General features: G+C 41.9%; 1 long non-coding RNA gene across 1 annotated transcript; it reads right to left on the minus strand.

Annotated features, from left to right (window-relative positions):
* Positions 1–799: 799 nt before the first annotated feature.
* LOC125489991 lies at positions 800–2,311 on the minus strand. Its single transcript, XR_007267388.1, has 2 exons — positions 1,979–2,311; positions 800–1,115 (listed from the first exon to the last, which is right to left on the minus strand). It is a non-coding gene; the product is annotated as an uncharacterized LOC125489991 (long non-coding RNA).
* Positions 2,312–11,501: the final 9,190 nt, after the last annotated feature.

The raw sequence follows: 11,501 nt of genomic DNA on the forward strand, positions 1-11,501 counted from the left end.
CTTTAAGGCTGGGATGCCATGTTGGCGAACCGCACAAATGCATTTGTGGAGCATGGGTCGAAGCAAACGGCCACCACGGCCTGAGTTGCGGTAGATGTGCCGGCAGATTCCCCCGACACCACGCTCTCAATGACCTGATCCGAAGGGCGCTGATTTCCGCAAACATCCCGTGCGTGCTGGAGCCGCCGGGTCTGAGCCGCACGGACGGCAAGCGCCCAGACGGCTTAACGTTGGTGCCCTGGGAGCGTGGTAAATGTCTTCTATGGGACGCGACTTGCGTCAGCACATTTGCCGCATCTCATGTTGGTGGCACTCAACGCATTGCTGGGTCTGCTGCCGAAAGTGCTGCGACCGCTAAGCACTCAAAATATAGCTTGCTAGCGAAAAACTACAAATTTGTTCCATTTGCCGTTGAAACATCAGGAGTATGGGGCTTTGAGGCAAAACAGTTTTTGTTAAGCCTCAGCCGACGCCTCAGAGAGCGAGGCCAAGACCGACGCTCGGGATCGTACCTGGCTCAAAGAGTATCTCTGGCTATACAGCGAGGTAATGCAGCCAGCATTACGGGAACCTTTGAGCCAGGTACGATAAGAGGAGGTCTCTTTGATTAAATGTAGGTTAAGTAGTAGTCTAATAGTCTTATTTAGGTACTTTCATAATAACAAATGAATTGTATTAGGTATTATGGTTTATTTGTAATTAGAATAATATTATAAATAGTGTTAAAAACCAGAAGGAAGAGGTGACACAAAAAGTAAACTCATTTGTGAAATAGGTTCGTTTTATCATAAATCATTAATACAACTTGAAAACATGAGGATTTATATCGATAACAAACAAATTAAATCAGAAAATACAAGAACACGACTCCATATTCAAATCAACTCCCCCCTTTCTTGACAATGACATTGACATCTCCTTTTTGACGTTTCCCGCCATGGCTTATCTGCCGACCACAGAGTACGTCGTCGCGGTGTAAATACGATTGCTTCCTGTTATTATTCTGAGGCTCGGAGTTATATTTGTAACACGGCCTTTCCTGACGGCGTGACGTCCTCGACCGCAACGTCTTCAACACCACGCTCTAGGCAATCCAAAACTCAGCACTTCAAAATCTGTAAACAATTGATGTGATTAGAAGGGTATTTTTTGCATTTTGTTCTAATTGGGCAGAGGCACACGAGTCGGCTTGCCACCCTCACCACTGGCAGAGGCACACGAGTCGGCTTGCCACCCTAACCACTGGCAGAGGCACACGAGTCGGCTTGCCACCCTAACCACTGGCAGAGGCACACGAGTCGGCTTGCCAACATCACCACTAGCAGAGGCACACGAGTCGGCTTGCTAACCTAACCACTGGCAGAGGCACACGAGTCGGCTTGCCACCCTAACCACTGGCAGAGGCACACGAGTCGGCTTGCCAACATCACCACTAGCAGAGGCACACGAGTCGGCTTGCTAACCTAACCACTGGCAGAGGCACACGAGTCGGCTTGCCACCCTAACCACTGGCAGAGGCACACGAGTCGGCTTGCCAACCTCACCACTGGCAGAGGCACACGAGTCGGCTTGCCAACAACTTGGGCAGAGGCACACGAGTCGGCATAACCCTGAACAACAGATAAATTGGCATACAAATAAATAGTAAAAATTCAGCACTGGCAGAGGCACACGAGTCGGCTTGCCAACAACTTGGGCAGAGGCACACGAGTCGGCATAACCCTGAACAACAGATAAATTGGCATACAAATAAATAGTAAAAATTTTGAACTGGCAGAGGCACACGAGTCGGCTTGCCAACAACTTGGGCAGAGGCACTCGAGTCGGCATAACCCGAACAGAGAGATAAATTGGCACACAAATAAATGGTAAAAATTCAATACTCATAGTGGACTGAGCACCTTTGTAAACAATAGCAATGTCATTATGACTGCTAGATTAGCACACAAACTAACAACAAAAAAATAATTGTTAATACCTTTGTTAGCATTCAAACAAATTAATAAAGTTATGAATGAAAGTCAAAGCCACTCATCGCATTTCTGCGTGAGATCCCGTCGAGAGCGGTTTGAAGTACTTGTGAATGCCCCTCGATGCATCTTCCACGTCAGCCGTCTATGGCCAACGGTAGCGCGCATCATGCGCACACAGCGTGCGTGTTGTGCACCCGCGTCAGGCGGTTGCCTGCGCGACCACCAGACCGCAGCGCGCAGACAGCGCAGACAGCAGCGCGCAGACAGTAGCGCGCATACAGCGCAGTCAGCAGCGCGCATACAGCGCAGACAGCAGCGCGCAGACAGCGCAGACAGCAGCGCGCAGTCAGCAGCGCGCAGTCAGCAGCGCGCAGTCAGCAGCGCGCAGACAGCAGCGCGCAGTCAGCAGCGCGCAGACAGCAGCGCGCAGTCAGCAGCGCGCAGTCAGCAGCGCGCAGTCAGCAGCGTGCAGTCAGCAGCGCGCAGTCAGCAGCGCGCAGTCAGCAGCGCGCAGTCAGCAGCGCGCAGACAGCAGCGCGCAGTCAGCAGCGCGCAGACAGCAGCGCGCATACGGCGCAGACAGCAGCGCGCAGACAGCGCAGACAACAGCGCGTAGTCAGCAGCGCGCGGTCAGCAGCGCGCAGTCAGCAGCGCGCATACAGCGCAGACAGCAGCGCGCAGTCAGCAGCGCGCAGACAGCAGCGCGCATACAGCGCAGACAGCAGCGCGCAGACAGCACAGACAACAGCGCGTAGTCAGCAGCGCGCAGTCAGCAGCGCGCAGACAGCAGCGCGCAGACAGCAGCGCGCATACAGCGCAGACAGCAGCGCGCAGACAACAGCGCGTAGTCAGCAGCGCGCAGTCAGCAGCGCGCATACAGCGCAGACAGCAGCGCGCAGACAGCAGCGCGCATACAGCGTAGACAGCAGCGCGCATATAGCGCATACAGCAGCGCGCATACAGCGCAGACAGCAGCGCGCAGACAACAGCGCGTAGTCAGCAGCGCGCAGTCAGCAGCGCGCAGTCAGCAGCGCGCAGTCAGCAGCGCGCATACAGCGCAGACTGCTTGGAGGTACTGCATCGGCACCATCTGGTTGCAATCCAGCTCAGGCAGTCTGACCAGTGTAGAAGCTGGCTTCATTGAGATTCTCATTCTAAAGCTGCACTCATCCAGTCAAGTCTGCTTAACAAAAAAAAAACATCAAATATGAGTCAAAATTCATATCCTGCATTAGCTTTAACCTCAAGTGGTACCAGTTGAGAAGGTAGACTTTTTATTGACCTCATTTACCTCAGTTCGGCCACTCCTGTAATAAAATTAAACCATTCCTATCATACCATTCGGCCACTACTTTAATAGGGTCTCACACACCTATGCATGAGGGTCAGAACCAATCTCAACTGCTTTCATAGGTTAGGTTAGGAAACATAAGAAGCAATAAGTACTTACTGAGTACTGAGTAACTGTACCACGTTATTTCAGGTTTACCTATCTCAATACATCTATATACAATGACATGGAGTGATGGTTGGTGCTACATGTAAGAAGCTACTCAAGCTGATGGCAAAATTATTATCCTTTCACACTGTCACTTACCATCTCAACCTTAGATTAACAATATACAGATGGTGTGCCACATACATACAAAAGCAAAGTTTTCTGCATTTTGTTACTGTCAAACCGTTTTAATTTTAACCTACTACACCTCTGAGATAGCAAAGTCACAAACTAAACTTATTCAAAATAAGAGCTCAGCGGTAGAAGTGGGATGTTACTTTTTTTATTGACATTTCTTTTGCACTGACACTCCATCTAGTTTGTGTATTCAAATATTGTTGCTCAACTGTTGAATTCATCTTTGCTTTCATATAAAATAATTTCAAAATAAATGTTAATTGATATCTGAACTATTGAAATAACTGAAACTGGTAGCAACATAATGCATATACTGTGAGCACGGGCCACAGTGGCGTGATGCAATCACTTCCTAATTCAAATCTTACCACGATAAATAGTGCCAAGAACATACTTACAGGAATAATATCAAACTACCTGTTACTTCTTTTCACAACACCAATGTACTTACGTACCGGCTTTATACAACAAGAACTCATAAACTCACCGCCTAGGGGACAGAAAATTTATAAAATAAAGTGTGCAGAATACCAATATTTCTGTATTTTTCTGATTTAACTTGTATTGTATGAAAAACATAGGCAGAAGCGGAAAATAGCGCGTGGAAAGAATCCAACTTCTGATGTTAAAAACCAGAAGGAAGAGGTGACACAAAAAGTAAACTCATTTGTGAAATAGGTTCGTTTTATCATAAATCATTAATACAACTTGAAAACATGAGGATTTATATCGATAACAAACAAATTAAATCAGAAAATACAAGAACACGACTCCATATTCAAATCAACTCCCCCCTTTCTTGACAATGACATTGACATCTCCTTTTTGACGTTTCCCGCCATGGCTTATCTGCCGACCACAGAGTACGTCGTCGCGGTGTAAATACGATTGCTTCCTGTTATTATTCTGAGGCTCGGAGTTATATTTGTAACAATAGTTTATTTGTTAATTTGTGAGTCACAGGTTATGTTAAGATGAATTATAGTGCAATAAATTTTATGTATTTACAAAAAGCCAAATCTCACAACTTAACCATAAAAAGTTGTGATGTCCACGTAATACCGTATACCGACTGTCGGTTTATTTGTGCAGTCTCTACTTAAGGGATTTCCTATCCTTAATTTATAACGAAATTCACAATAGCACTGTCTTTGGTATGTACCTAGAAACCATAAGTAAATAATAAAAAATCATGGATGTCTTAAATAAATAGATTGACTTGACAATCGCACTATACAATCCTATTTAATAATAGTTGCAACACCCTGTACATAGCTAACTAATATTATAAATGCGAAAGTAACTGTGTCTGTCTGTCTGTCTGTTACTCTTTCACGCCAAAACTACTGAACGGATTTGAATGAAATTTGGTATACATACTGTCTTGTCCCTGGGAAAGAACATAGGCTACTTTTTATCCCGGAATTCCCACGGGAAAACTTTTTAAGGCGAAGCGAAGCTCGCGGGAACAGCTAGTTGTTTAATATAGCTAGGTATATTAAATAGTGGTAGCACGAACGTACACCGTACAGTGTGCAGAAATGCATTTGTATAAATTTTGCATGTTTTATGCGCCGAGCGACTCCGGGCACGAGTATGCATAATAATATTGACTTAATTAGTTGAATTAAGCAAATTTAATTGTATGCTTATGGATTTCCGTAGTGTCACACCTGATTTTGTGATTCTATCTTATCGAGATTACGAACGGGGAATGGGGGATTTGAGCTTTGTTTGTAAAAAAATAATAATAGTCATCATCATCATCATCGACCCATCACGTCCCCACTGCTGGGGCACGGGTCTCATTCCAATGAAGGAAGGGTTTAGGCCTAGTCCACCACGCTGGCCAAGTGCGGGTTGGTGGACATACTGTCAGTTTCACATTTGAGAATGTCAAGATAAGTAGAGTTTGAGTATGGAATGCAGGGCTGTGATTGGCTGAACTGTCATTGAGAAGGTCTTATAAGTTCATGCTTAGGTAGATTTACTCAAATGTGAAACTGAGCCATAATAGTGCTACAATAAAATATAAATAATCTCATATTTGACAGTTATTCGGTAGACAAATATGTCATTAATTGTTCGTGTTAAAATTCAATTCACATCTCTAAAATTGTAGACTTGCGACCCGGTACAGACGAGTCCACATAAACTACACAACACGAGCTTCGAACATTTTTTTTCTACATTACTATGTTTCTACGATACAGTACACACACACAAACACACACATACACTAACTTGTCAACAGTAATCACCATTAGGCAGAGTTAATGTTCCGTGTCATAATTTGTAATTTGTCTCTGCAATGTGAGTAGAAGACGTGGTCTTATCTCGTTTTTAGGACTTGTCGAATGTACCTATTACGGTAAGACTGGATGCAGGGCCGTATCTAGGTTCTAGGTATACCTACTTATCGAAAATCTTCTTAGCGTGTCGGTGGAAAACATTAGAGATAGACAAGCGTAGTGAAAAGAGTGGTGGCCAGTTACTGAGATGTACCTACATACTTGACTTTGATAGATCAGTCAGAAAGTAACAAAGGTGTGTTTCAGGCACCTACCTTTACCGACGCGAGCAATGAAAAAGTTCCACCGTACCGGTTCCGGCTGAATCGATTATCAAATTGTTTTTTTTTGGGTCATTGCGAATGATACCTCTACTTTTCTTAGCTATCTTATCAAAATCGGCTTAGCTGTTCCAAAGTTATGCGACTTTTAGTGGCGAATGTCGGGGGGTTTAACGTTGGAAATAGGTTAGGTTATTTTGAATTTTCCCTCGTCTCTACGCCTTGGCCTGGCTTCATCCCTGTACCATCTTTGGTAAAAGCTTTTTCTTCGTCTGTCGTCGCGGGTTTTATGCTATTCTCACTGCTCGTACTGCTCGTACTGCTCGTACTGCTGTTGTAATTAACAATGTTATTTATGTTGCTTGTGGCTTGCGACGATGATGAAATGTCAAGTTCATGTTTTGTCTCAGCAGATAATGGATGCCAACTTTATGGCTCTTAGGCACTCTGCTCACTGCACGAGAGTCGAAGAAGCGGCTTCTCTTATATTCGATATGAAATCTTATATTTTTAAAGCTAGGGACATTATCAAACAAAAACTCATTTTCCGAACTACGATGCTACATAGAAAGGCATAAAGTTATAGATTATAACCCTCATTATCTTTACGATTGGTAAGTTAGTAAAGCAGCTGCATTACTCAGCTAGGTTTATGAAATTATGACTAATGCCGACTTTGCACCTCACTGCTCAGCACAAAATTATCCAATAACACAATTTACTTACTCCTCTCATAACCAAAGTGGCGATTAAGCATGAATAAGACCAAGGCCCATAATATCCCTTCGCCGGATTTACCACGAAAACGTGACTTTCCGTTAAAAAATAAACTCATAATTTCAAAATTTGCATTTTAAATTGGCATTCGAAACGGTCCCTAACATGGCGATATCCTTCACATCTCACGACTGGTCCCTAACGGTAGGCTGCGAGTAACCTTCGGGTGTGTGTTCAAAATTGGGCTGTATCGTGAAAGTGTTTAGCGTGTTTTTGATGCGGTGGGCCCACCTTATCTCGTCTTCCTGCGATTTAATTAATTCTTACTCATCGATGCGGGTGTTGAGTCACTGCCGCTGGGCAGAGAGGTAAGAAGTTTACCTATAATAAAATATATACGAGTCGAATAATTTTAATTTGTAAAATTTTATCTTATAAGTAGTTCAGTTTTCATATTTTTATTTACAATTTGGTTAGGCTTCATTAGTTATATGTTAAGTAATACATTATTTAATATAGAATGAATTAAATAATTGTAAATTAATGAAAATAATAATAATACTGTTCATGTGTGAGTACCTACTAGGGCATGCAATACCGGAACAATTTTCAATACCGGTATTGAGTTCCGGTATTAGAACTCAATACCGGGATCCCGGTATTAATACCGGTATTAGACTTCTTTGTTATAAATGGCATATATCTTGTTTAAAGGTCGTATAGGGAAAAATACAACAAGAAAAAGCAATCAAATTCTGTATTATGTAATATTTTTTACGAGAATTGAGTATTACAGTTAAAATTTTAGAAGGCATGGACAACAAGTTGGTTTCCAAAGGCCAAAAATCGCATGTAACGGTTGAAAACAAGTGCACTTTCATAGTATATAGGAGCACAAGGCTAACTATATACAAGGATAACTTAATCGCTTGATTTATAGCCTCAAAAATGTCAGATTCCGGTATTACTTCAATACCGGTATTAACTTTCAATACCGGTATTGAAAAAAGCGTGGATTTTGTCCGGGATCCCGGTATTACGCAATACCGGTATTGCGGTATTGCATGCCCTAGTACCTACACAAATAATATAGGTACACTCACGAGCAATGAAAAAGTTTCAGTAAGAAAAGCACCCAATTAGGTACTCCTAAACGGAAAAGGTAACTTAACAGTACCGTCTGCAGTATTGAAGTACATTTAACAGCGCATCAGAATATTGCCAACTAAAAACGTAAATATTTTTATCCAATTCCAAATGACCTAGATACTTATTTAAATGTTAAAAACATTGGGTTCATTTGGTGTCTACATTTTGTATGTGGATTTTTTTTATTGCTCGTCGTTGAGAGTCGTGCGTGGGTGTCATACATAATGTATACTTATAATATGACTCATTGCCATAACTTAATTATAATGATTTTTTAGTTATTAAGTACTTTATTAATTATTATTATTAGCAGCCAAGCCATCTTTCAATAATAGAGTTGATTTAGCAAAGTTTTTTGTGCAACTTATGAAATTCTTGTTATTTATTATGAGGCCTCCCCATAATCATCTTTAACTAGATATTATTGAACCATTCCTTCGTCAATATATCTATCCAATGCAAGTTGCTACAAGTTTTATTGACTGCCACCGATAATTTTATAACGAGTCAATGTTTTCTATTGAATCTATTACATTGACAGTTTTATTGCTTACATTTCTAACTACTTTTATACTCACCACGCAATGTAGGTTGTTGTATGCGAAAATTTTGCGATTTTCTTTTAAACGGAGATGTTTGTGTTGGTCATTGTGGTGATACGTTGGCATCGAAACAACTTTAGACTAAACAACAATGTTTCCTACTGAGTAATCCGTATAAATTGTTACGCAACATTGGACTGCCGACGGGTTCACTGATAAAATCCTACTCATTTATAAATATGTGGGGACATCTCACACACGGCCATTCGACCCCAAGCTAGGCAGAGCCTGTGTTATGGGTATCGGACAGCTGATATATCTACACAAATACATAGATAGATACATAGATATATACATATTAAATATAAATATCAACACCCAAGATCCGAGTACAAATAATATCTGTCTTTGAACAAATATCTGCCCCAGCCGGGAATCGAACCCGGGACCTTCGGCATAGCAGTCAGGGCCACTAACCACTACGCCATTCGACCGTCAAACAAATCATTGTCCTAAAGTAAGCTCCTGAGTAAATTATCCTACTATTTATAATAATATGCTACGAGTACATGTAAATGCAGTATAGGCTACTTATGTGTAACGAAATATGTTTGAAAAGTTTTATTTAGTAAATTGTATTATTTTACGTCGATTAAATTATTTGACTTTGACTTTTGACTCTAACTTTAAGTATTCGGTAGAGGTACTTATTAGGTAAGTATAAAAAGACTGTATATATGTAGTAAGTAAGTATGTACCTAGCTATGTACTCACTTAAATCTATCTTAAGTATATTAAGTAAGTATGCGTAATACACGATATACTATATAAGTATGCCAGCATTTTCAGTTTATAAGTTAGGAAGTTCGGTACACCGTTTTCCGACGTAATAGCTCTTTAGTGCTCCCACAAGGCCTATAGCACTAAAACTCACCTAGGCATATGCGTAGGTAATACAGCTATTCGCAAAATTCTAGTTGCTGATACATTGAAAAAGTTCTCAGTTCGTCTTTGTGTAAGTAGGTATGTTCTTAAGTATGTTTTTTTTGTACTATGTAAGTATCTTCACCAATATCACCGCCATTCCGCCGTCCGCAGGACTGTGGCAAGTTCCGCAGAAAGGGCCAAAATGGACGACACACGACATCCCATGCATGGCTTCGTCCCTGCGCCGCAAAGACTGCCAAGCCGACGCAGCTTTATGAAATGTGTTGATCCACTGAACACTAGCCAAGCGCAAGCGAGGTGTGCTCTCTGGCGTCAAAAAGTGTCCCTTCCAACCCCATTTGTGCAGCCGTCAGAGAACCTCCCACCTGGACATAAATTGCCTTGGGAGACCTGGAAGTCTTTAAACCGACTTAGAACACAGGTCGGTCGTAGTAAGGACAATATGGCTAGGTGGGGATTCACGGATGCACAAAACCTGAACTGCTTGTGTGAAGCGCCACAAACTATGGTGCACCTCACTTCATGTCCCGCGTGTCCCTACACCTGTACGCGGGAAGAGCTCATGACCGCTACTAGCGGTGCAGTATCAGTGGCCCAGTTCTGGGCATGTATTATTTAGCGACTTTGTTAGTTTGTCGTCGACACGATAAGAAGAAGACCGCCATTTATGGACCGATTTTAACTTGGTATACTATAAAGCCAAAAAAAAGTAAAGGGCCCACTAAATCAACAATTGAAAAATTCACAGGTAACAATTTACCTACACCGAATGCGACCATTAGGCGGCCCGTCAACCTACAATAATATTGTGCAATATATTTATTGTGCATCAAGCAATCCAAATCACGTTTGCGCAATCTTCAATATTAACCCTAGACGATGAATTATATTGCACAATTTTATTGTCAATATTGCGCAATATCATTGATCGTCTAGGGGCCGCCTTATAGTCCATTAAACACTTCCAATAGAAACAAATGCCAACATCAAAAAAAGTATATTTGCTCAATTCTTAACGCCGTAGCAAACCTAGCTTTGTCAAACTATCGGCCTAGTCTAAACATGAACATGAATACAATTTGTGAGATAAAATAATGATTAAGGTTACGAAACTCCACGTCACGAGCCACGGACGCATGATCAAGCTCGCCGCGGTAATCCGGTCGGGTAAAGGTTAGCGGGGTCCCTCTATCTAACGAAAAACTAAGATTCAGAACCCTGCTGCGCGAGCCACGACTCTTTGTTTTTGTATTAAACGTGCCGATTGCACGACAGCTCTCTTTCGTTAGTTTTTCGTCAGTATAGAGTAACCCCCCAGCTTCGGCTAGGGAAGGGATTACGTCCGACGGTTTGTCGATAAATTGAAAGCGGCGGGCGGATTTCCGGTAAAATGGCAGGTTGCATCTGGCGCGGTGCTGTAGTCTAATGGCAGGATCTAGTGATCAGGTTCTGATTTGTATAGCACTGTTGTGCAGGATTAATTGGCGCTGCTTTTATTGGGAGAGTGTGTTTGTAGAGCTAATGTAATCTGCAGGTTTTTAAGCCACGACGGAAAAAGAGGGGTGTTTTATGTTTAACGTCTCTGATTAAGGGCAACTTTTACCAAAAATTAATTAAAATTGTATAATATGTGAATCAAATTTTAAATACATTTGTACTTACAGACAGACGTTTGACAGGCGACTAAATGCGGTTAGAATTTATTTTGGTAAAATTCCACACCAAATTTTGGATTACAAAGATCTAAAACTATAATTTTATGCTTCAAATTTAAATCGATACTTAACTATAAATTTAAATTCAGCATCTAAAAGGACATCCCTCGGTCTGCGCCGCGCCGTACCGATCATTGTCAATTGGTTCGTGACCAAAATATAAGTATCCGCTTATTATCTTAATAATTTCGACTACAATCTCGAGTACTGACTCTACTGACTCATTTTTACATGAAAATCATTACAAAC

This window comes from Plutella xylostella, chromosome 19, assembly GCF_932276165.1.
Source record: "Plutella xylostella chromosome 19, ilPluXylo3.1, whole genome shotgun sequence".
In the NCBI taxonomy this organism is placed as follows: domain Eukaryota; kingdom Metazoa; phylum Arthropoda; class Insecta; order Lepidoptera; family Plutellidae; genus Plutella; species Plutella xylostella.